This window comes from Alosa pseudoharengus, unplaced genomic scaffold (genome assembly GCF_046254945.1).
Source record: "Alosa pseudoharengus isolate Yale_2024_CS ecotype anadromous, Long Island Sound unplaced genomic scaffold, YU_APseudo_1.1 YU_APseudo_1.1_scf_2, whole genome shotgun sequence".
Classification (NCBI taxonomy): Eukaryota; Metazoa; Chordata; class Actinopteri; order Clupeiformes; family Clupeidae; genus Alosa; species Alosa pseudoharengus.
Window position 1 is genome coordinate 49,515,638 of NW_027468663.1, and position 27,240 is coordinate 49,542,877.

Here is a 27,240-nt window from a genome sequence, read left to right on the forward strand (position 1 = left end):
CATTGAGGGAACCATGAATGCCAACATGTACTGTGACATACTGAAGCAGACATCCCCTCCCTTCGGAAACTGGGCCGCAGGGCAGTATTCCAACATGGTTACGACCCCAAACACACCTCCAAGACGACCACTGCCTCACTAAAGAAGCTGAAGGTAAAGATCAATATGTTTTGTATGGAGTTACCACAGGTTACTCTATACAACCACAGGTGGCACTGTGGTAACTCTATATGCTATACTGAGTGAATAAGCTAAGCGCGTGTTTGGCATGGTAGCTGGCCGTGGTCATGGATGCCTGAAGCGGAGATCGCGATAGAGCAATGGCCGCTTGCACCCCCCAGTGTAAGGAGGATGCGTAACTGGGCTATCAGTGAAATGGAGGAGTAAGGGGAGGAGGAGGGATAATTTTGCGAGTGCCGCGGCGTGTGACGTATGGATAAGGAGGCCGGCTTAAATACCCTGGCGGCGGATGACAGGTGAGTTAATTGCTGTCAATCATCCCTAATGGCTCCTCCCGAACTTTGTTTAGAAAACATAATTTCACTAGTTCGCCCGTCGGCATGATTGCTATACTGAGTGAATAAGCTAAGCGCGTGTTTGGCATGGTAGCTGGCCGTGGTCATGGATGCCTGAAGCGGAGATCGCGATAGAGCGATGGCCGCTTGCACCCCAAAAGAGCAGAAAGGAAGGCCACTACCGAAATTACATTTGCGCTTGCTTAGCAAGTCATAGATCCACTAGATGGAGTGGATGTACGGTAGGACTGATAGGCATCCGTGGACCAATGGCTCAGTATTTGATTGCTGCTCTGATAGGACAATGCATGCAGCTGTAGTAGCAGCTCCTATCCTGAATGCACAGAGTCGCGGCCTGCGGGAACCGGATTTGACAAGGATATATATTAGAGTCTGGGACCTGTGACGAGTGATGGGTACCCTTCATCTGAGATGACGAGAGCGATGCTTGAGCTGACCGATATGAGATGTGTGTGATGGGTATGAAAGTTGAGGATCTGAGGCAGAGTTGGATATGAATATGGAGTGTCCTTTTCGGAACTGATCAGTTTGTCTGATTGGTAGTAAACGTATTGTGTCCTGGTCTAACTCTAGATCTGCCATCGGGAATGAAATGAGACGAGGGGCATGTAGACTCACTACATCTCAGCAGCCCAAAGGAGGCCGGTAAACATGATTGAGGGTGAATCAGAGTGCTGTGACATGAACCCCTTGCGAAGTATAGTACGCAAGAGTGGATCTTCGTTGCGCTTGCTCAGCGGCGGACATTCGTGTATTGCATAACCGTGGAAACGATGGGTGTCAGGGTTCGGCAGAGCTGCTGCCGCGAGGGTCTCGGGGTTCAGCCGAGACGTTGCTGCATGGTCTTGGGGCTCAGCGGAGCAGTCATTATGAATAGCTTGGAAGCCGGAACGGGACGTCGTGATCCAAAGCACTCGCTGAATGCTGATGACCCGCTGCAGCGGGCTGGTCTAGCGCGGAGCCGGGGAAGAGATGGGAAGGGAGAAAAAGGGGGGGGGGAGGGAGGGAGCGGTCGCTGACGCGACCGGAAGGGGAGCAACCTGGGACAGGGTCGCGGGAAGTGGGACGGGGAAGGAAAGAGGGTTAGGGGGGAGTAGCGACGCTGTCGCTATCGGCGCCGGCTTGAGAGCAGGTGCTCGCTAACTCGTAAGAGAGATGGGGAGCTAGCGAGGTGAATCTTCGAAATGATGCTTCGTGAGTTGAGGCGTGAGTTGCAGTACGGACGTGGCTCCCGGAATGGAAAGGGGAGGGGGAAAAGGGGGGAGGGAGGGAGCAGTCGTCAGAACGACTGGAAGATGGGTCCTGAACCTTGGCGGAGCTGTTCCTAAAGGTCCTATGGGTTCAGCGGAGCTGCTTCTGCATGGGTCCTGGGGCTAGTTGGAGCCGTCGTTGCCTGGGTCCTGGGGCTCGGTGGAGCCGTCGTTGCCTGGGTCCTTGGGCTCGGTGGAGCTGCTGTTGCATGGTTCTCGGGGCTTGGTGGAGCCGACGTTGCATGGGTCCTGGAGCTCAGCGTATCTGTTGCTGCATGGTTCTCGAGGCTTGGTGGAGCCGAAGTTGCATGGGTCCTGGATCTCGGCTTAGTTGTTGCTCTATGTCTCTTGGAGCTCAGCGGAGCCGTTGTAGCGGGGGCTCAGCGGAGCAGTTGCTGCATGGGTCTCCCTGAAGCTGTTGTTGCATCGGGTCCAAGCTCATTCCGTACCATCTGTGGCAGCCTTAAATAATTCAACCTGGGCTGGATAATCTTGCGACGTGAAAACGCGAGCTTGGAGCAGCCTGATGTTAGAGCCTTGAAGTATGCTGGGGTGAGCAGGCTATAGCATAATCGATAGTTGTAGCCTACCCTTGCTCTGTGCAGTGACCTGAAAATGCTGGTGAACCAGGTGGCTGTAGCCCATGGACTGGATGTAGCTTTCGGATGGTTAGTAGTGAAAAGACCCAGCTCCATTACGTCTGCCTACCGAGGCTTTGCGACTCCAGTAATTTTGCGAGTGCCGCGGCGTGTGACGTATGGATAAGGAGGCCGGCTTAAATGCCCTGGCAGCGGATGACAGGTGAGTTAATTGCTGTCAATCATCCCTAATGGCTCCTCCCGAACTTTGTTTAGAAAACATCATTAAAACATATTGATCTCAATGGTGTATTTTGCGCAGGGTGGAAAATAAAAAAGAAATATTTGCATAAGTCAAGTCAAATTGGTGTTTTTAAAAAGAAGGGATCATGGAGAATAAAGAAAAAAAATATATAAAAAATCTTTGTATATTCCCACAAGGTGTTTGGGTGCTCTGAAAATGAGAACCAAAATTATTTTTTCAGACTTGTGAGGTCTGCTGTTCAGACCCTGAAGGGATTTCTTTTTTGTTCATTGCTTTTTTGTGAGAGTGTTTCTACTTATCTCAATAAGGAAAATAAATTAAGAGCCTATGTTGAGTACAAATATGTCTTCTGAAGGCCTAAACAGAGCCTAGCCAAAAACTCCAATAAAATTTTGATCAACTTTGAGGGACAGCTATGACCATGCAGGATCATCCAGACCAAACATGATAATTTTGCTACATACTATTCCTATTTATGTACCAGCATGCAAATGTTGAGCCTCCTACATGGTTTAGTTCTTGCGCTATGGGCTTGTGAACTTTGACAAAAAAAAGAGGCCGAACAAAATCAACACCCCCCTCCTCCCGTAAAACTGGCTGTATCTTGGAAAGTATTGATTTTACATAAAAGTAATTTTACAGTGTGTCTCCTGGGTAACATAAGAACACCTGGTAATTGTTTCAGAATTTTTTGAGACCTAAGTGCGTGGGCCCTGGTTGAATTGACGTGGAATGACCCTAATGTTGTCTTTAAACGTGCATGTAGGTTTGTTGAGACACACGGAGAGGCTGTGCAAAGGTGCACATAGCTTTACAATAAACTAATTTCATCCCATTTAAACAGTACAACATAGAAAATCATTGTGCTTTGGTCAGTGTTGATATTGTAGTGGGCCGCCACAAATAAGTCAATGTATGGGAAACACTGAGTCGTTCTCTCACTGGAATTTTGTAAAATAAGGTTTTAAATGAGTAATTGGTATGTTCCAACTTATCTGTTCTTTGTGAGGAATAGTGTATACAGTATGTATACATATTTAACGATATATTACATCATTTGCATATTTTATTTTATTTTTTAGGCAAAGTGTAATACAAAAAGTATTTATCTTAATATGAAGATTAAACTGGTAGAAATGTATGAGGATGTTTATAAAGGGGGGGGAAGTCCTATTTACCTGTAGTGTGATAATAGTGTCACCTATTGTGGTCATTTTCACGACTTTCGTCCCAGGTAGAGATTTTGGCACACAGCCCACGTTGTTCAATGGGGTCATAGTCTATAACAGTTGAGATATTCTCCGCTAAATGAAGTGCATACAAATCTTACCCAGGACCTATATATACAGACAAACGCTCAGGAGCTAGACTCTATTGATGTAGTTTGTGATGAGATTAAACTCCCAATAGACTTGCTTAAAATGAGTTAAATATAACAACATGTGTAGATTTTTATAGGCTGTGTTGTAATATGCTATCAATGCTCATATATGTTTAAGTCAATTTATCAATTAGTTTCCACAAAATTCGACAGAGGTCATCATTTAAGGGGCTATTTTTCAAAATGTTCCTCATGGGGGAGCATGCCCTCTAACCCCCCTAGCCTTTGGGAGGCCCAAAGGTATTTTATGCCATGGGGCCCAAATTCTCCAGCAGCACCCACTCAATAATGACCATTTTTGGCAAATATGACCACCTATTTTTGAATATAATACCTTGACTGGCAAAGTATGTGACAGCAAAAGGGTGTGTGCACGTGTTCTGCGTATGGTAGTGGGCCTATTTGGAATAAAGTCCAGGGCCTTTTTTTGTCCCAGTCCGTCCCTGAATGATTGTGTCATAAACATTATAAACAAGTCATAAACATTTATGACATAATGCTTCTGTCACTCGCTTCTGTCAAGTGTCATTCGGTTTTTGTCACAAGTTAGGGTTAGTGTCATAGTTCGAATTACAGGGGGTACTGGGGGGTACTATACCAACCAATGAAGACTCAGTACCCCCCAAAGAGACAGAAATATCAGTTTTGGGGGGGTCAGATAATTTTTCTGATATTGTGAAAAAATATCATTACAGTTACAATACAAGTCAACTCCTATTTTCACTGTAGGAACATTTTAATGTAAAGCGATTTCAGAAACCCCTATTGTGGACCGTACCATTTTTAACCACCGTGGCGCTAGAAGCAACTGAGCAAGTGTCAACATTGAATGACAAAACGCTAGGTAAATTCCTCCAGTAGGCAAAATTCGGTTTGCTGCTGACGTGCATGGGTAACTGTAAGTTGCTAACTGACGTCTAGCTTGTTGAAAATGTGTTATTTTACAACCTTCATTTATAAACGTGTTTGTTCTTTCATAGCTCATGTCACCTCTTCATACATTGAATTACTGGCTACTTACCTCCTACTTACTTACCCACTGAGGCTAGTAAAGTGGACCTTGGTTAGTTACCAAGGTTAGTTAGTATGGAAGCCCGTTTGCGCCACATAAAAAGAAATATTCTGATCTATTATATCTCATTATTGTGAGATACTATGTCATTATTGTGAGATAGTATCTCGTTATTGTGAGATAGTATCTCACAATAACGAGATACTATCTCACAATAACGAGATACTATCTCAGAATAATGAGATACTATCTCACAATACGTTATTGTGAGATACTATCTCGTTATTCTGACATAGTATCTCATTATTGTGAGATAGTATCTCATTATTGTGAGATAGGTAGATAGTATCTCGTTATTGTGAGATAGTATCTCATTATTGTGAGATAGTATCTCACAATAACGAGATACTATCTCACAATAACGAGATACTATCTCACAATAATGACATAGTATCTCACAATAATGAGATATAATAGATCAGACATTTTTTTTATGTGGCGCAAACGGGCTTCCATAAGTTAGCAAGGTAATTCTCTATTTAAATAAACCTTTAGCCTACATTGTGGTGAGGTAAAATCGATTGTCATTTCCAAGAAGATGAACTCCATAGCCTAGGTGTCCATTCTTATTATATCTTGAATAAATTATTGTGCCCTTTTGAAATTAGTTTGGCACAGATCCTGTGTTTTTATATTACCGGTATGCACAAGGGTCTGATGTAGCTAAGCCTACATAATATCAGTGAAACCTGTGGAAACATAAAAAGACCCAAGTAGCCTAGGCTAAATATCTGCTAGTATTTGAATTTGTTTTTAATTGGTTGGTATTATTTTTACATTCTATTATTTCATATTTTTAGTTTGATAAATGTAGTTTCAAATTTTAATGAAACTATTTTATTTTATTCAAAGAGACACTATGAGGAAAAGGAAAGGGCCCACAGACACTTTTTTGGTGCTAAAAGAGTAAGCAGGAAATATTAACACTAAGATCTACAAACAATTACATTAAAAGTGTAGGTGCAGTTAGGTTTTATACACTGTTCATATGTGTTAAGGAAAGGGGTACCCAGCAGACAGGAGAGGCACAGGATAAAAGCCGTGAGCAGCCCGCAGGGAGACGACACGATGAGGGCAGAGTTGATCAAAACAGTTCTCTTTGGATATACAGTATAAGAACGATGAGATATTCTGTAGCCTACTGATTATCAGTTTGTCGCATGTTTAGAACGTGTGTTGCACAACATGTTGCACTTGGCGATCACGGTGGGGATTGATATGGTAATAGACCATGATGGTCAGAAGAAGTGAAGGAGCAATACCCCCCAATTATGGTGGGGTAATTCGCACTCTGGTTAGTGTTAGGGTTATTATGACAGTGTCATGTCACTCTTATGTAGAAACCAAGTAAAGTGTTACCAAAGAATCATTACTTCCTGTATGCATGAGTCAAACCATAAGTGTGTTCCATAATGTGTGTAAGACCATGTAAGATCATGTGCTTAGCGGTTGATGTGAGGACCTTCCACACTTCACGTGTGCACTGGCAGTCCATGAAGTTTCCAAGATGTGTCTGACATGCAATGCAGTCAATTTGTGGCTATAAAAACAAATAGCATTGTCAGTTTATGGATGGATAAACTGAAAATACATTGAGAAGAATTTGAATTGACTTGTAAAAAAAACAAGTGAGCATGTGAAAAAATGTAACCAAGGTGACCTGGCAGCATAGGCATAAACAGTAGCATGCCTACTTTTCTTAATACGTTTTTTACACTGCACCCATAGCCCCAAATATATTTTGATACAAAAGGGCACATGTGAATAAAACAAACTTGCTTATATATCAGTTATGGGATTTAAATAACCAGATATGGGACTTTAAAAGCAGACCATTCTGTCTGGCAGTATTTTACACTCTGGTCGATGTTTGAGGCATGTTGGCATGTTGTTGGCTTCAACAGTATTCTGAAATTGAATCCCTGATAAAACAGTACAGAAAACATGAACAACTTTTGGACAAACATTACATTTACAAAATACATAACGCTGTGATACACAAACTTACCATATCTTTTCAAGGGTTTCAGAATAATGTTTTTTAGATTTTATAGGTAATTTGCTCATGATTTGCAGGTAGCAACTTACAAATGAGGTAGTAAAACAGGGGTCGGCAAATAGTGGCCCGCGGGCCAATTTTGGCCCGCCATCTATTCTATCTGGCCCGCGAGATGACGTTAATTTGCTGTTGAATGAATTTTTTTTTTAACCCCATGTTTTTAAAAAGAAAAAAAGGCCTACAGCAATCCCATCAATTTCAAAACATTTATTGAGGTATAGATGATAGTCCTACTAAAGTGACAAAACAGGTGGAACATCCTTGCAGTTATCCATGACGCACAGGTCGGAACGGTATTGGCACGCGAGTGCGCGTAATCTTGTGCAAAAAAACAACAGTGTCCTGTCTCCCTCTTCCAGTGGGCAAGGTCAAAAATAGCCTATGTTTCGTTAAATTAATAGGCTTGGCATTAAGAAATGCAGGCAGGCTCAACACATACCTCTGCTTCCATTCTTCTTTGTAGGTCCTGCATTCTGAATCAATTTTTCTTTTCAAGGCTTTTGACAACGACATTTTGCATCGATAACTAGCATATAGCAATGTTCAGCTAATCATTTACACGTCATCCAAAAGAATAATATTTGTAGCCTACACATTAGTTACGGCAAGTTGCTAGGCAAGTCGCCTGTTTCATGAGAGACGACAGGAGATGCAGCAGGCGGCATAAAAACAGCGCACATAAGCAAATAAACGTTTTTAATGGAATTAAATTAAATGCATTTTAAAAGTTAGATGATGTTTATTTTAATATAATATAATAATTAATAATTTAAATAGTAGGCTTATAACCCCCCCCCCCCCCCCCCCCCCCCCATTACAAAAGCTATGGCCCGCGATGCCATTGTCTGAAAAAAAATTGGCCCGGGTCCAAACGTAATTGCCGACCCCTGTAGTAAAATATTCAAATATTTAGTGTTAACCTTACTCAGCACTGAAACCTGTCAAACTTCTTTCAAAGTCCTTCATCACATGAATTAAGATTAAAATGTATGTAGTTACTAGCTCCAGAATTTCAAAATTTCCAGGGGGAGAAATCTCTGGCCCCCCTCTAACATGACACCCTACAACCCCCCCCCCCGGAAAAAAAAATGTCCTGATTGTGCACCCCCCCCCCCCCCCCCCCCCCCCCCCCCGCCCTGAATTTTGGCTTGCATGACGCCCCTATTCTGGTGCATTTTGAGGATGGTCAATACTTTAATTCAATCAGATTCATAGCTTACATCCTGATGTGTTGATATTGAGGCAATGATTCCATGCAATGGCTTGAGCTTCAGGGCCCCCTGACCCCTTGGGCCCCTGGGCAGTAATCCATCCCTGACTGGGATCCACTTGGTCTTCATTAACACCTTCTTTGCACAGCAGAAGTCATCTCTTGCAAATGTGCTCACATGTTTTTCATTGGGTTCACACATTTCTCCCACCCTTTTGCAAAACATTTAACACAGATGTCATTCAAAGACACCAAACTCTATTGCTGTGCTAAACAAAAATAAAACATCTATTCACAGGTGGTAGAAATGTCTTGCATAAGTCTGAATCTCTGATACACCTGTGTAAATCTCCTTTGCAAATTATTCAATCAGCAATCACTCATTATCCATAAGAGATACCATGTCCGTTGTGTGTTTCTATGTGCAATAGGCACATTTAGAGAAAGTACTGTAATGCCTATTTGGTGAAGAAAACAGTACAAAAGCTGACTAGTCTAGGTGTTTACTGTATATATTACTGTCTATATTTCAATGCAAAATGACAAGTTGTAGTTCAATGAAATGTGTCTTGTTAAGGTGCTTACTGTAGGTCTTACATGTCAATGGCAGAGTTACATGAATATTTTTTTTTTAATTTATGACGACATAGGAGTTTTTGCACTCTGCAAATGTCACCCAGTTGGTGAATGACTATCCAATTGCGTACAGAGTCATTTGAACTATGCCCGTTGATCACGCCTCTTGTGCAGTAGAAAATACATAGCAGACTCCCCAGACCAATGTTTAATCTTAAAAGATTGAGCTTGGTCTGGTGATAGCCAGACTAGGGTATTACACGTTGCCACTGTTTCCACAAATGATATGTATCGCCGCATTATCAACAACGTTGTTGGAACTACGGTGTTCAAATGCCGGAGGTAGCAAATTGCGACACAGGTACGATGCTTTTTGGAAACAGGTGTAACAATGTTGTTGTTTGATCGCAAGTTGCGTCGTACCACGGTGGTTGATCTATCTATCAGTGTTGCAGTCTTTTAAAATAAATGTTCTGAGTGAAATATATTGCCGTTGCTCTTAGTTCTTTGGGACCGGGGAGCTAAATTGACCTGACGCGAATTTGACCGGAGAAGCGGCCGAGTACAGCCACCTGCTCTCAGCACAGTGTTGACTTGGGCGTCTAATCGGACGCGCAAGACTGACAATCGAGGGGCCTAGGCCCGTCCAGGCCCATCTGTGCCTACGCGTATGATTTCTAAATTATTTAGCTAACTCCATCCCCATTAACAAACTTAGGCTATATGGCCAATATCTTTGAAATGTAACAATCTTGGTTTTATTAGTTGGCATGCCTCAGACTCGTGGTGTGAGCGGTATGGGAGCAGAACAGAGCGGCCACTCCGGCCTCTAAATTAAAAAGAGATCCAAATTCAAATTCAAAAATTCAAATTCCATACATATCACACAAAACTCAACCCCCTCAGTTAAGTGAATGTGTCTACAGAGAATTGCATGGTCATGGAATACCAGGGAAGCATGTCATACCAAATAAAAGAAAAGCAGAAGTGCAAAATCATGCAATGCTTTCCCTCTCCACCCTTTGTCTGTAGCATCTGATCAGTGCTCTTTTTAGGTTGCAATGTGCCTAGCGTTTATAAAAGCAGAAAAAAAGTGAAGCTTCTAAAAATGTGACGCGCTCACCGCTCATAGTTAAAAAATACTGTAATGAACTGAGCCTAGCTGTTTATGACTGTGCTCCCATGATGCAGTGCAGTGTGTGTATGTGTGTAATGTTCATGTTCTAAACCATGCGGGTTGACAATGTTGTATCTCCTGTCTGTCGTGTTTATGTTTATAGTTGATTACAGTGTTCATGGCCATAGTGTGTGTTTTAGATACAGCCTCAAATAGATGCTTAGTGCTGGAGCATAAGGGCCAGGTCCGGCCTGGAATTATGTGTTCCTGTGTTTTGGTGTGAAACCAATAAAAAACATTCTGAGACAACTTTGCAGTTTGTTACATTGGTGTCAGAAGTGGGATGCCGACGGGAGGAGAAAGCTGCATCCGATACACCTGCAGTGTGACCGTGACGAAGAAGCCCGCCCCCGGCCACAGGAAGAGACGAACCAGGCTGATGGCAGCATCCCGCCACTGGAACCCGCTCCACACGGGAGCGATGGAAACCGGCCGGTCTCCGGTGCGACGGCGGCAGAAGGGCGCTCCAACGGCAAGTTGCCCCGCTACAATGGTGAGAGGCCGCTGGCGACATACCTGGTGCAAGTCCGGCTGGCAGCCGAGCTGAATGGCTGGTCGGCGGGGAGAACGGACGTACAGGTGGCGTTGGCTCTGGAGGGGGAAGCGCTACAAGTATTAGAAGACCTGCCACCGGCAGAGCAAGCAAGCTGGACCGCAATCGAAGCTGCTCTGCATCGACGATTCGGCCAGAGAATCTTCACCAGCGATGCCCGAGAACAACTCGCTTTCAGACAGCGACACAAGGGCGAGAGACTGGGCAAGTTCGCGGCTGACCTGCAGCTGTATGCCTGGCGGGGCTACCCAACGTACAGCCAGAGTCTACATGAAGAGACTAAAGGACCTAAAACACCCGTCCCATGCACTACTGCCATCAGGTAGAAGGTATGGCAGTATCACTGCCCGCACCTCAGTCAGACTGTTGAACAACAAAACATGATGCAAAATTTTCACACTAAACTAAAATGCACTCCTGCACTTTTCTCTGCTACTAAACAGTTAGGTCCGGTCGAGCTTATAATTTTTGATGGGACGAGAGGCATTCTATGAGTCATCACGAGTGGCAATATCCCAGCACAACGCCACTCAAGACTTGTTACTGCTTTTACTGTTAGTTGTGAAATGTTCCTCCTTTTGTTGTCTTTGTCATTAGCCTAGAAATCTAGACGCGCCCCTAGTGGCAGGAAATTACATTTGCTGCCAGGGCTAGTCTAGCAACTCTCCGTTGGCTTGTGAGCTCCAGAAATCGAAACTCAATCAGGCCAATGAAATCGTGTATAGAGTCGTTAGGTGGGCTTAACATAATGATTGATGGCAGAGTTGCAACGGTTTGGCTTGAATTCCCTACTTGAAAACAAATAAGATGGATGTTGCTGTTGGCAAACAGTGTGACACGAGTTAAGCTTTTATTAAGTTGGCAAACGTTTGAACTAGCCAACTAGCTCCGCTGGTGGGAAACGCATGGGACTCATAGCGCTGCCGCTGTCCTATTGCGTGCAGAGGGAATTTGAAAGACAACTGATTATCCCGCCCCTCGGACTGAGCACTGCGAACGGTGAGTGCCCAGACCCTACATTTCACAGTTGATATGTAGCCTGGAAAATCCAGACCCTGGTAATCTAGAAAGATTAAGGGTCTGGCCACGAACAATGTAATGGCCCAACTCGAGGGGCGGCAACAAGCATGCATTTAAAAATATCACTGCACGCAATTGGATAACACTAGACCATGTTTACTCTGAATGATTTCGGACTTCGACGCAATCGGATAACACTACGAACAATGTGTACTGTCCTCCAACGTTGCAGCACTGTCTTCATCAGTTTAGCTGGTTTCCAGGAATGTGGGGTAAAAGTAACGTGCATTGCTCATTGCCAGAGTGTCTCGCAGAGACAATTCCATTGTGCCCTCGCGAGAACTCTGGATTTCCAGGGTAGTTGATATGTTGTCTTTGAACTATTCTTAATTAAATAAAGGGTTGACATGATTTGTAAATCATTATTTTTTTCATTCACATTTTACAAAGCCTCCCAACTTTTTCAGAATTTGGGTTGTAGTAGAGTCTAGAACTTGAACATTTGCTATTTGGATGTTTCCATGACCATTCATATAATAAAAGTATATTTTAGACAGTGAAAAAATGCAACATGAGCTCTTTATGCGCCCCCTTCCTTTAAGTGGCTCCCCTCCGGACTGTGACGAACAAAGAGGAGGAAGGCAACCTTTGTGCCTATGGCTGTCTAACTCAACTCCAAATTACCTTTGACCATTAGCAAGCACCATCTCAATACCTCTCAAATTTCAATACCACAGGCACATACAATTTTGCTGACTGTTTTATATTTTGTGAATGTGTAAATTGGCCTTTGAGATAAATAAAGTGTTTTGAATTGAATTTAAATTAACCATATTAGGTCATACATTCTCCCTAAGGCAAGATACTACAATTCAGCGTCTTCTGTTACATCAGTTTTGAAGTTGAGGGCTCATGTGCTGCACTCATGTTTGTAAATTGCACAACAAGTAACCTTTGTGCAGGTCTGCAGAAAAACAGTTCTGGGCAGATTCCCAGAAATAAAATAACCCATGCGAGGTTAGATCTCGTCTGTGAAGCTACCGACATTGTGAATATATTCATAACCACAACAATGAACAGTCTAGGAACTCTGTGTTTTGCTGCTGCAGTCCTGGTGATCACTGCTAACAGATATGACTCTCTTTCTCCGGAAGACCAGGCACTCACTAATAGACTTATCAAAGTTGCTAATGAACAATTCGCAAGATCTGGAATTTAGACATTTCAGAACAGCTGGAATATATGGTATGACCCTTTTGTCATCACTGTATGTAATTTGTGTGACATCAGAGTTTATGTTTTAACCATTTTATTTGTCGAAGTCATCTTAAAAAAGTAGATTGTACAGAATTTGCTCTGTTTTTGTGATACAGTACGAAAGAGAGAGTTTGAGAATATTGTTGAAACCAACAACATGCAGAAGAAGAGGCCAGGACTTGAATCACCGACCAAAGTGTACGGTCTTGGAAAATGCAAATGTAGGTATTATACAGCAGTGGTTATATCAAACAATTTATTTCAGTTTATTTCATATACCATTTATTCCATTTTAAATTAGCTTAATTTCCATAATTTGATCTGATTTAGATGGCAGGGCAGATAAGGAAAATGTATAGGCCTACTGTTGAGAAAATAAGTGTTTTGCTCTTGGGTTGTGTTTCACATTTCAACAATTTCAACAGTTAACATTTTGTAGTTGGATCTTACGTATTTTTGGATTGAGTTTATCCAATATGACCACACTAGGAAAATATGTATTGTTGTTCTAGCCTCAAATCGACTGTATTGCTTGTCATGGAAACTTTGTTGACTGTCAGCGTAAAGCTGAACTATGGAAGGTAAGATGCATGATTCTAAAACAAGATGTTATAACTGATACCATTATGGAATATATTCATGCATCATTCTTTATACTGATACCAGAGCAGCAGAAATTTCTGAGGATTTTATATAAAAAAACTGGGTAACACTTTATAATAACTACACACAATTCATCATTTATTAAGCCTTTGTTACTTATTAGTCAATGGTTTGTTCATCATTAGTAATTTCTTGTTCATACATAATTTATCATCATTAAAACATTTGTTTACACAGTTATAAATGGTTTGTTCATAGTAAATAAGCCTATCCAAAAATATGTTTGTAAGTACATGATTTATACTTAATAAATAATGAAACAACCACTTATCAATTAAATCATTTTCCCATTATAAACCAGTTGCAAACTATTACAAAATGCTTTGTTCATCATTTGTAAAGCATTGCTCCTATGTTAAATCTCATAAATAATGTATTTGTATATGTATTTGTATAAATGGTTTGTTCATAATAAGCCTATATCTAAAATATATTTATAAATTATTGTTAATACTTTTGTTAATAAATTATGCAATAATATTTTGTTGATGAAGTAATATTTCCATTATTTAACACATATGCACTAATGATTAGTTAGGGTGAGGATACATATTTTATAAACCACTTCCTAATACTATAAATCATGATTAACTCAGGAGTTACACGTGGTTAGTTAATTATATTTTGTGAGCTTATCTAAAGTGAGGACTTTGTCTGCCTTGCAATGCATTTTCAAATGAGTTGTAAAGATTACATTCACACTCATTCATTTAGCAGACAAGCGACATACACATGTCAATTAAATTGAAGGCCATTGACACAACAGTTAAAGCCAGGAATCCAACCCCCAACTTTTCAGGGTACTGCATGCTAGTCCAGCTCCTTATCCACTACACTACCTTGGCCCAGATAGAAACAACTACGAATATGTAAGAGTTTCTGTTTTCTTCTACTACACACTGTTAAGCATTTATTAAACATCTGTAAACTATTATTAAAAACTGTATTCTTCGTTTGTAAAACATTATTCCTTCATTAATTCTCATCTGTAAATCATGTTTACACACAGTTAAAAATGGTTTGTTCATAAACACGCATATCTATATTATATTTTTGAATTGACTGTTGTAACACCACTGGGCAGAGGTAGTGTAGTGCATAAGGAGCCGGGTTAGCTTGCAGTGACCCATAAACTTGGGGGTTCAAAACCTGGCGTCCACCAATGTGGCCTTGCCCTTTAATTTTATTGACATATGTAAGTCGCTTTGGGTGCACTTTAGATGAGCTCACAAAATATCAATAACTAACCACTTTTAACTCCTGAGTTAATAATGAATTATAGTATTAGGAAGTGGTTTATAAAATATATATCCTCACCCTAACTAATCATTAGTGCATGTGTATGTAACAACTGTTAAATAATGGAAATATTACTTCATCAAAAACATATTATTGCATCATTTATTAAGTATTGACAATAATGTATAAACATATTTTAGATATAGGCTTATTTACTATGAACAAACCATTTATAACTGTGTAAACAAATGCTTTACTGATGATAAATTATGTATGAACAATAAATTACTAATGATGAACAAACCATTAACTAATAAGTAACAAAGGCTTAATAAATGGTGAATTGTGTGTAGTTATTATATACCTGCCAGTAGCCTACATGAAGCCACATCCTGAACTAAAAGAGAACTTCAATGTAGATATCCATTCAAACATTTTTATAGGCTATAGGGCTAGTATGGTTAATCTGAGTCCCTATGATAATCCCTAGAGTTAGGACTCTTGGACTGGCACAATGTTGGTTTAAGTATAGTAAAACAAATCATCAAATTGATATATAATTATAATCATAAAATTATCACCTGACCATGTTTGTCACATTAAACTTTGTTTCAGACTAAGGATATCAGAGAGATACAATGCGGAAAAAGAGGCCAGCCATTTGGACAACATGGAGTATCATTACAACTTCCTGACTACTGAATGAGTCTACTGAATGAGTGGACTGCTTACTTTCCATTTCATACAATTCATGTTTTGGGAAAAAATATGATGAAGTTATGTACAATGTGTTGTAAATGTGTGAAAATATACATCTGACTGGGCCTGTATGCACAACAAATGTAAAAGCTAATTAACAAAAAAAAAAAGATTGGGTGTCTTAACAATGTTATGTTATTCATGTTAACTAAAGAGTTAAAATGATGAAGCTGAATTCCACCATTCCAGGCATTTTTGCAAAACATGCCTTAGTTACTTATTAAGAAAAGCAAGAGAAACTCTTGTGAATTTTTGCTTAGGTCTTTTACGAAAGGTTTGGTCCTTATTGCAAGGCTTGGAAGCCATGACACATGTAAATAGGCCTGGAATAATTATTGAGAGTGTGTTAATTATACCAATCTTGATAAGAAATATTACTTAAAGCACACCTGCACTTTTCATACATCCAAACGGGGAGTGACGGTTACAGCTTGGACATTTAAATAAATTGGACATTTAAATTCAATTCATAATTAATTGACAGATTACGTCATGCATGATAACAGAAAACACACAAAAACCATTCTATTAGCATTCTACTTAAAGTGTCTTTCCAACAGCTACAACATGCAAAGTGAAAAGTGACAATTCGTAACCGCAACGGCACTCCTCAACGCGGCAATCCGTAACCGCAACATCAGGTGACGTTGCAGCAACCTGGAATTGATAGGTGCCGTTTCGTAACCACGTCGCCAGTCCGTGTTCAGTGGGATATTCCACAATTTGGGGAATTACACTCATTTTCCACTAGCCTGGTGTTACCATCCTACGTACTTCCGGCCAAAATTTGATTTCAGCCTCGCACGTAGTCTGGCCCAACAGACAGTATGCGGTTCGCGTACAACCGCGCCAATCAGCGAACAGTTGAGTGATGACGCGGAACTTGCCTGCCGAGTTGCTTGTTGTAGTCCAGCGAAGCTTGTAGTTCAACATTATAGCAACAATGGCGACGGAGGAAGAGACGCTAGAAGCTATCCGCGAAGTTGTCTCAACTCTCGAGGGCATCACGCAATTAAAGCAGGAACATGAGGCTTGTCTTGTCAATTTTATAAATGGCAAGGACGTCGTAAAACTCTCCTTCCAACTGGCTTTGGAAAAAAAGTTTGATTTATCAGATGGTGATTACTAAACCTAAACGCACAAGTGTACTACATGCATCACTACTTTTCATGTTTTCAAATAAACGTTTGCTGCTCGTTATTCTCCCCCCTACTCTCAAATTACCTTTACAAAATCAATGCGGCCTACTTAAGGAATGGAATGATAGCTACTAGCCTACCGAGCGGGGCTCAAGGCGAGGCTGTGTGTCTTGACTTGAGCTAGCCGGTTACCAAGCGGGGCTCAAGGAAAGGCTGCTGTGATTGTGCTTGACTGGGACTAGCGGTTACCGAGCTGGGCTCAAGGTAAACCACTCCGTGTTTGTGTTTGACAGAGGCCTGTGGCTGAGCTGGGCTCCAGGCGAGGCTACCGTGCTTGTGGACAGTAACGTTAGCCAGTCACGGAGCATGGCTCAAGGTGAGGCTGGGTTGTTTTATGCCGAACAACTGTTAGTTTAACTGAGCAAGCTCCAGGTTAAATAACACGTAGGTCATCAGTACAATCCAACTTATCCAAGAGTGTAGTCTGAACAGCCCGTGTAGGACGAAGTAAAAGCTCCGTAGCTCCGACGAAGTCACCGGGCTGCGTAGAACAAAAATCGTCTGATAAGCGGCGAGAAGAGATAAGAGGAAAACTGGCGTGTGACAAGAGCTGATATAATCTCGGTGACATGACGCTTTTGGTATACAACTCTCGGTCTGTGGCTGGCGCAAGTTAGGGATATATCCACTACGAAGAGACTGCCCTGGCGGTCAGGTAGCCTACATACTAGCCAGCGGTCTGTTTACTACTGAGAGCAGAAGTGGGAAGCGTAATAGCCTGAACTCCGGCGCACAGCATACGTCATTACCAAACGTTGCTGATTGGTTAAGGGAACTCCAATGATTTTAAACCTCGAAATAAGCATCCGCCCATTACGGAGACGGATTCTTATTACTTTGTTCCAGACTGTATGACGAAGAGAATTCGTAGTCACAGGCGGTAAGGGCCAGGCTAATTTTCCACCTCCCCTTGAGTTAAACAATTCATTTTTACCTTTCTCCAGTTCATCCAGCTGTTGTCTGAGTCTGGCGATACCACTTTTAGCTCCAGCCTAGCATAGATCATTGAATCAAATTAGACCATTAGCATCTCGCCTGCTAGCATCACGTTTAAAAGTGACTTAGATTTCCGGTAATTTTCCTATTTAAAACTTGTCTCCTCTCAAGTTAGAAAGTGTAATAAGACCAACGGAAAATCAAATGTAGCGATTTTCTAGGCTGATTTGACATGGAACTATACTCTCATTCAGGCGTAATAATCCAGTCACTAACCAATTTGTCTGCAGCTCAACCTTGTTCATTGGGCTGCTGTGCCCACAGTGTTCCTTGATTTCTATGCTGGAATGAGAGTATAGTTCCATGTACATGATGCTTTGCAATAAAAAAAAAAAAGAAATGCTATGATTTACAAATCATGTCAACCCTATATTTAATTGAGAATAGTTCAAAGACAACATATGAACTGCTGAAGGAGAGAAATTGTATTGTTTTTTGGGAAAATGATGTTCATTTTGGATTTTTTGCCAGCAACATGTCTCAAAAAAGTTGGGACAGGGGTATTTTTACCTCTGTGTTGCTTTACCTCTTCATTTAACAACGTTCTATAAATGTTTAAGAACTGAAAAGGCCTGTTGCTTGAGTTTTGAGAATGAATTGTTGTCCCATTCCTGCCTGATATATGATTTCAGCTGCTTAACAGTCTGGGGAACTTCTTAAACATGTTATCATGATGCAACCAATTTGACAGGTCTGGCCATTTTAGCACCTGGACTACTCAATAAATCCACAGTGACCTGTGACTACAGCCCAGTTGCACTTATCCAACATCATGAAGTCCTTCAAAAGGCTAGTCATGAAACACATCAAGTCCCACCTGTCACTGGACCCCATGCAGTTTGCATATCGTCTCAACCGCTCCACAGATGATGCCATCACCTCTGCCGTTCATCTGGCTCTCACACATCTGGATACAAATGAGTCTTATGTCTGAATATTGTTCATCGTCTTCAGTTCAGCATTCAACACCATTATTCCTCAGCAGCTTTTAACTGGATAAGCTGGGTCTGAACACCACCCTTTGCAACTGGATACTGGACTTCCTGGTATGACTGCAGGCAGTCAGGATAGGAAACCTCCAACATGGTGATGCTGAACACAGGACCTCAGATGGACTCAGAACACCACATACATCACAAAGAAAGCCCAGCAACGCCTCTACTTTCAGCGGAAGCTGCAGAGAGCCCACCTCCACTCCCCCATCTTGACAACCTTCTACAGATAGATAGATAGTGTACTGGCCTCACTAACTTTAGCTCATTAGTTATCCAGCAAGTTAAACATTAGGCTATAGCATACATGGGCAACATACGGCCCGCGGGCCACATCCGGCCCGTGGGCTTTCCCTGACCGGCCCGCGTAAGGTCCGTGAAAGAACAATAGTCAAGAGCCTAGCATAGAGATAATGCATGCAAATCAATATCGTTGTTTTTATTTTGAAAGCGACTGCTATTTGTACGCCCATACATTTGTGCGTGGATGCATACGACGTAAACACCCTCACTGATGTGCTGGTGAATTTATGCTTCTGCGTCGACACAATGTTGTGTCGACGCAGAAGCATAAATTCACCAGCACACTAATGAGCTAAAGTTAGTGAGGCCAGTACACTATCTATCTATCTGTAGAAGGTTGTCAAGATGGGGGAGGGGAGGTGGGCTCTCTGCAGCTTCCGCTGAAAGTAGAGGCGTTGCTGGGCTTTCTTTGTGATGTATGTGGTGTTCTGAGTCCATCTGAGGTCCTGTGTTCAGCATCACCATGTTGGAGGTTTCCTATCCTGACTGCCTGCAGTCATACCAGGAAGTCCAGGATCCAGTTGCAAAGGGTGGTGTTCAGACCCAGCTTATCCAGTTAATAGCTGCTGAGGAATAATGGTGTTGAATGCTGAACTGAAGACGATGAACAATATTCAGACATAAGACTCATTTGTATCCAGATGTGTGAGAGCCAGATGAACGGCAGAGGTGATGGCATCATCTGTGGAGCGGTTGAGACGATATGCAAACTGCATGGGGTCCAGTGACAGGTGGGACTTGATGTGTTTCATGACTAGCCTTTTGAAGGACTTCATGATGTTGGATAAGTGCAACTGGGCTGTAGTCACAGGTCACTGTGGATTTATTGAGTCCAGGTGCTAAAATGGCCAGACCTGTCAAATTGGTTGCATCATGATAACATGTTTAAGAAGTTCCCCAGACTGTTAAGCAGCTGAAATCATATATCAGGCAGGAATGGGACAACAATTCATTCTCAAAACTCAAGCAACAGGCCTTTTCAGTTCATTTATAGAACGTTGTTAAATGAAGAGGTAAAGCAACACAGAGGTAAAAATACCCCTGTCCCAACTTTTTTGAGACATGTTGCTGGCAAAAAATCCAAAATGAACATCATTTTCCCAAAAAACAATACAATTTCTCTCCTTCAGCAGTTCATATGTTGTCTTTGAACTATTCTCAATTAAATATAGGGTTGACATGATTTGTAAATCATAGCATTTCTTTTTTTTTATTATTGCAAAGCATCATGTACATGGAACTATACTCTCATTCCAGCATAGAAATCAAGGAACACTATGGGCACAGCAGCCCAATGAACAAGGTTGAGCTGCAGACAAATTGGTTAGTGACTGGATTATTACGCCTGAATGAGAGTATAGTTCCATGTCAAATCAGCCTAGAAAATCGCTACATTTGATTTTCCGTTGGTCTTATTACACTTTCTAACTTGAGAGGAGACAAGTTTTAAATAGGAAAATTACCGGAAATCTAAGTCACTTTTAAACGTGATGCTAGCAGGCGAGATGCTAATGGTCTAATTTGATTCAATGATCTATGCTAGGCTGGAGCTAAAAGTGGTATCGCCAGACTCAGACAACAGCTGGATGAACTGGAGAAAGGTAAAAATGAATTGTTTAACTCAAGGGGAGGTGGAAAATGAGTGTAATTCCCCAAATTGTGGAATATCCCACTGAACACGGACTGGCGATGTGGTTACGAAACGGCACCAATCAATTCCAGGTTGCTGCAACGTCACCTGATGTTGCGGTTACGGATTGCCGCGTTGAGGAGTGCCGTTGCGGTTACGAATTGTCACCTTTCACTTTGCATGTTGTAGCTGTTGGAAAGACACTTTAAGTAGAATGCTAATAGAATGGTTTTTGTGTGTTTTCTGTTATCATGCATGACGTAATCTGTCAATTAATTATGAATTGAATTTAAATGTCCAATTTATTTAAATGTCCAAGCTGTAACCGTCACTCCCCGTTTGGATGTATGAAAAGTGCAGGTGTGCTTTAAGTAATATTTCTTATCAAGATTGGTATAATTAACACACTCTCAATAATTATTCCAGGCCTATTTACATGTGTCATGGCTTCCAAGCCTTGCAATAAGGACCAAACCTTTCGTAAAAGACCTAAGCAAATATTCACAAGAGTTTCTCTTGCTTTTCTTAATAAGTAACTAAGGCATAAAAAAAAAAATTCTTGGGTTCCGGTTTCCGACCGACCCTGTCAATTTATGTGCGACCCAAATTTATTTTATGAGCTTGGGGAAGAAATAACACTAAATAGTCTAGGCTACATTAAATAAATCCACAAATAAAAGGCGAACTATAATTACATTAATTACCCCTTGAGTTATGTATAGGGATAAGCGTATTCTCTCTGTTACAAAGTAGCCTATGCACAGCTGTTCACGAAGACGATTGTTTTCGTCACTTACCAAGGCACTCGCAATTTTGTCCAAACACCGCAACTTTTTCTCAAATTTGACCAATCATCGTAGTTTCACTGTGAAATGTCACCTACCGCAACAGTCCCTCGCGCAGAATATTAAGCCAGATGGCACACTTACTTCTGCACCTTCTGCATATGACACCAAATACTGCCCTAAGTGTTCGTTCCTCTGCAGTTTTGATGACAATAAATAGAAGGCTAACGTTAACGATCTGCTTGCATCTCTCAACCTGGTGTTGCTAACCTACCTAGGCTATGAAAGTAAGTTAATTAAGGCCTACTTGGTTTACTGACATTTGAGTATGCAACCCATTGGCAAACGTTTACCTGGATATGTCCTTTTAGCTTATGTCATGTTTATGTCAAGCTTATGTTTGCTAGCTTCTGGGCTTAGTTTGAGTAGTGCTACCAAAATCATAGAAATTAATAAAATTGCAAGACATTTACCTCTTCTATGATCCAAGAATGATTTCATTCGAGTTGTTTTTTTAAACATTTATTTTAACTAATGACATAGAAGACATTCCCAATTGCATCCACATATGGTAATGCACTATGCAAAAAGTGATTTACACTAGTAGCCGAACAGTGAGATGCAAACCTTCCAATCCACTCAGAAATGTAATTAGGCTACTCTCACGTCCTTAAAGGGGCAGGCAGTCAATTAGACGTACACCACCAATGTAATGACATTAAACAGAAGTGTAGTCAAATCAATATGAAATTACTAGATACTTACTTGGATATTAGTAATTATGCAGGCCACAGTCTATGATTTATTAAAATGATATGAACTTAATATGAATTACAAAATATATGAATGTATTGAAACATATGACATGATGCCATCTCTTTAGGTGACTGTCTTTTTTGGACAGTTCTACTATACTGCTTTGTGAATTACCTTAGTCAAAGCATTTTCACAAATAAAGTAGGCCTACTTTGATTTTCTGTAATCCTTACTGTTTACCTTGGATTATCCTTTTTAATAAGCATCAAGATTATCAGTGTGATTTTGGTCTTCCTAACCTTAATTGCCCTAAATTTAAACTATTTTTGCAATTTTCACTTCCTCCCGCAATTTCTCCACAAGAAACCGCTCAAATCACCGCAACTTCCATCCAGGCATTTTAGGTCGCAACAGTCTCAAAAAACCTTGCGAAATCCTGGAGGGATTGATTTTCAACCTATCCGTTACTGCCACTGGAGAAAAAAAAAAAAAAAAAAAAAAAATTCCCTACCGACCCATGGCCTCAACAGTCAACCAACAGGAACCAAAACTTTTTTTTTTTTATGCCTAAGGCATGTTTTGCAAAAATGCCTGGAATGGTGGAATTCAGCTTCATCATTTTAACTCTTTAGTTAACATGAATAACATAACATTGTTAAGACTGAAAAAAACACCCAATCTTTTTTTTTTGTTAATTAGCTTTTACATTTGTTGTGCATACAGGCCCAGTCAGATGTATATTTTCACACATTTACAACACATTGTACATAACTTCATCATATTTTTTCCCAAAACATGAATTGTATGAAATGGAAAGTAAGCAGTCCACTCATTCAGTAGACTCATTCAGTAGTCAGGAAGTTGTAATGATACTCCATGTTGTCCAAATGGCTGGCCTCTTTTTCCGCATTGTATCTCTCTGATATCCTTAGTCTGAAACAAAGTTTAATGTGACAAACATGGTCAGGTGATAATTTTATGATTATAATTATATATCAATTTGATGATTTGTTTTACTATACTTAAACCAACATTGTGCCAGTCCAAGAGTCCTAACTCTAGGGATTATCATAGGGACTCAGATTAACCATACTAGCCCTATAGCCTATAAAAATGTTTGAATGGATATCTACATTGAAGTTCTCTTTTAGTTCAGGATGTGGCTTCATGTAGGCTACTGGCAGGTTTATAATAACTACACACAATTCACCATTTATTAAGCCTTTGTTACTTATTAGTTAATGGTTTGTTCATCATTAGTAATTTATTGTTCATACATAATTTATCATCAGTAAAGCATTTGTTTACACAGTTATAAATGGTTTGTTCATAGTAAATAAGCCTATCTAAAATATTTTTATACATTATTGTCAATACTTAATAAATTATGCAATAATATGTTTTTGATGAAGTAATATTTCCATTATTTAACAGTTGTTACATACACATGCACTAATGATTAGTTAGGGTGAGGATATATATTTTATAAACCACTTCCTAATACTATAATTCATTATTATGACCGCCGCGCAGCGAAGCGGCGGTCATATAGGTTTAGTCAGATTTTTTTTTAATTTATTTTTATTTTTTATTTTTCGCATGCCCAAATTTCTGTCAATGATTCCCGGGACACTGAAAGACCGGGGTACACGAAACTTGGTGGGCATGTAACCCCACATGGATAGCATGGAACCATCGTTTTTCGTTTTGATCTGTAGCCCCCCCGCTGGACTGGACCCCCCGAAAGGAGGGTAGGGCAGACACAGTTTTCTGTGAATATCTCGAAAACCGTAGGGTTTAGGAGGACCATTTTTTTTTTGTATGTTGATCTCAAGGGGCCATGTCAACCCATTCCATAACCACTCATTTCATGTATAGCGCCACCTAGTTAAACACAAAAAAGTAAAAATGAGGTGTTGTAATTGAAGGTATCTGTGACCTAACAAAGTCAAAACTGTACAAAATTGGAAGTGTAGGATCATTATGACACCCTCTGTATGCACGCCAAGTTTCGTGGAATTCCGTTCATGGGGGGCCACACAATAAATTAATTTATGTTACTATACACCAACTGGCCTGTAGGTGGCCGGAGACAGTTTTCTGTGAATATCTCGATAACCGTAGGGCCTAGGAGGTCCACCTTTTTTATGTATGTTGGTCTTAAGGGGGCATGTCAACCCATCCCATTACCACTTATTTTATGTATAGCGCCACCTAGTTAAAAATTAAAAAGCAAAAAATTAGGTGTTTTCATCACAATATCTCTGGCTGACAAGGTCAAAACTGCACGAAATTAAAAGTGTAGGATCATTATGACACCCTCCGAATGCATGCCAAGTTTTGTGTACTTTCGTTCATGGGGGGCCTTACAATCAAATCATTTATGTGTACATTTAGTGACGTACACCAACAAGGATTCCCGGGACACTGAAAGACCGGGGTACACAAAACTTGGTGGGCATGTACCCCCACATGGATAACATGGAACCGTAATTTTTCGTTTTGATCTGTAGCCCCCCCGCTGGACTGGACCCCCCGAAAGAAGGGTAGGGCAGACACAGTTCTCTGTGAATATCTTGAGAACTGTAGGGCCTAGGATGACCATTTTTTTCCGTATGTTTGCCTCCAGGGGTCATGTTAACCCATTTCATGTGCACACATGTGCACAAACAGATACACACACACACACACACACATACATTCACAGTAATCATACGTATGACACATACTCACACAGTAGACATATGTACGCTTGCATGCACAGGCACATACGCAGGCACACACACAAGCACGCACACACACACACACACACACACACACACACGCATAACATAAACATGTACATGCACACAATTCAAGAATTTCTCAGTATTATGAACAGGCAAGATGGAGGTGGGGTTGTATAAAATTAATTTTACATGTGAAATCTATGAACTAATCATGTTTTGGTACTTGTTGTCTAGCAGATATCAGTGAGAATTGAGTGTGGATAATGCAATTTAGTGAGACAGTTAGAATCATATAGGCCTTTCAGCGTGATTTATTTTTGTGGAAAAAATGTGCTGGACTGGGCGGCGGTCATATTTTGTACCGCTCTGCGGTACATCTAGTTAACTCAGGAGTTAGTTAATGATATTTTGTGAGCTCATCTAAAGTGCACCCAAAGCGACTTACATATGTCAATAAAATTAAAGGGCAAGGCCACATTGGTGGACGCCAGGTTTTGAACCCCCAAGTTTATGGGTCACTGCAAGCTAACCCGGCTCCTTATCCACTACACTACCTCTGCCCAGTGGTGTTACAACAGTCAATTCAAAAATATAATATAGATATGCGTGTTTATGAACAAACCATTTTTAACTGTGTGTAAACATGATTTACAGATGATAATTAATGAAGGAATAATGTTTTACAAACGAAGAATACAGTTTTTAATAATAGTTTACAGATGTTTAATAAATGCTTAACAGTGTGTAGTAGAAGAAAACAGAAACTCTTGCATATTCGTAGTTGTTTCTATCTGGGCCAAGGTAGTGTAGTGGATAAGGAGCTGGACTAGCATGCAGTACCCTGAAAAGTTGGGGGTTGGATTCCTGGCTTTAACTGTTGTGTCAATGGCCTTCAATTTAATTGACATGTGTATGTCGCTTGTCTGCTAAATGAATGAGTGTGAATGTAATCTTTACAACTCATTTGAAAATGCGTTGCAAGGCAGACAAAGTCCTCACTTTAGATAAGCTCACAAAATATAATTAACTAACCACGTGTAACTCCTGAGTTAATCATGATTTATAGTATTAGGAAGTGGTTTATAAAATATGTATCCTCACCCTAACTAATCATTAGTGCATATGTGTTAAATAATGGAAATATTACTTCATCGACAAAATATTATTGCATAATTTATTAACAAAAGTATTAACAATAATTTATAAATATATTTTAGATATAGGCTTATTATGAACAAACCATTTATACAAATACATATACAAATACATTATTTATGAGATTTAACATAGGAGCAATGCTTTACTGATGATAAATGATGATGATGAACAAAGCATTTTGTAATAGTTTGCCACTGGTTTATAATGGGAAAATGATTTAATTTATAAGTGGTTGTTTCATTATTTATTAAGTATAAATCATGTACTTACAAACATATTTTTGGATAGGCTTATTTACTATGAACAAACCATTTATAACTGTGTAAACAAATGTTTTAATGATGATAAATTATGTATGAACAATAAATTACTAATGATGAACAAACCATTGACTAATAAGTAACAAAGGCTTAATAAATGATGAATTGTGTGTATAGTTATTATAAAGTGTTACCCAGTTTTTTTTATATAAAATCCTCAGAAATTTCTGCTGCTCTGGTATCAGTATAAAGAATGATGCATGAATATATTCCATAATGGTATCAGTTATAACATCTTGTTTTAGAATCATGCATCTTACCTTCCATAGTTCAGCTTTACGCTGACAGTCAACAAAGTTTCCATGACAAGCAATACAGTCGATTTGAGGCTAGAACAACAAACACTGTTACATATTTTCCTAGTGTGGTCATATTGGATAAACTCAATCCAAAAATACGTAAGATCCAACTACAAAATGTTAACTGTTGAAATTGTTGAAATGTGAAACACAACCCAAGAGCAAAACACTTATTTTCTCAACAGTAGGCCTATACATTTTCCTTATCTGCCCTGCCATCTAAATCAGATCAAATTATGGAAATTAAGCTAATTTAAAATGGAATAAATGGTATATGAAATAAACTGAAATAAATTGTTTGATATAACCACTGCTGTATAATACCTACATTTGCATTTTCCAAGACCGTACACTTTGGTCGGTGATTCAAGTCCTGGCCTCTTCTTCTGCATGTTGTTGGTTTCAACAATATTCTCAAACTCTCTCTTTCGTACTGTATCACAAAAACAGAGCAAATTCTGTACAATCTACTTTTTTA

General features: G+C 40.3%; 2 long non-coding RNA genes across 2 annotated transcripts; one reads left to right on the plus strand and one right to left on the minus strand.

Annotated features, from left to right (window-relative positions):
* The first annotated feature begins 13,064 nt into the window (after positions 1-13,064).
* On the plus strand, positions 13,065-15,645 carry LOC143135363 (uncharacterized). The gene is made up of 3 exons (XR_012988913.1): positions 13,065-13,155; positions 13,447-13,515; positions 15,452-15,645. It is a non-coding gene; the product is annotated as an uncharacterized LOC143135363 (long non-coding RNA).
* A 7,339-nt stretch (positions 15,646-22,984) lies between these two features.
* On the minus strand, positions 22,985-27,137 carry LOC143135364 (uncharacterized). Its single transcript, XR_012988914.1, has 3 exons — positions 27,091-27,137; positions 26,724-26,792; positions 22,985-23,189 (listed from the first exon to the last, which is right to left on the minus strand). It is a non-coding gene; the product is annotated as an uncharacterized LOC143135364 (long non-coding RNA).
* Positions 27,138-27,240: the final 103 nt, after the last annotated feature.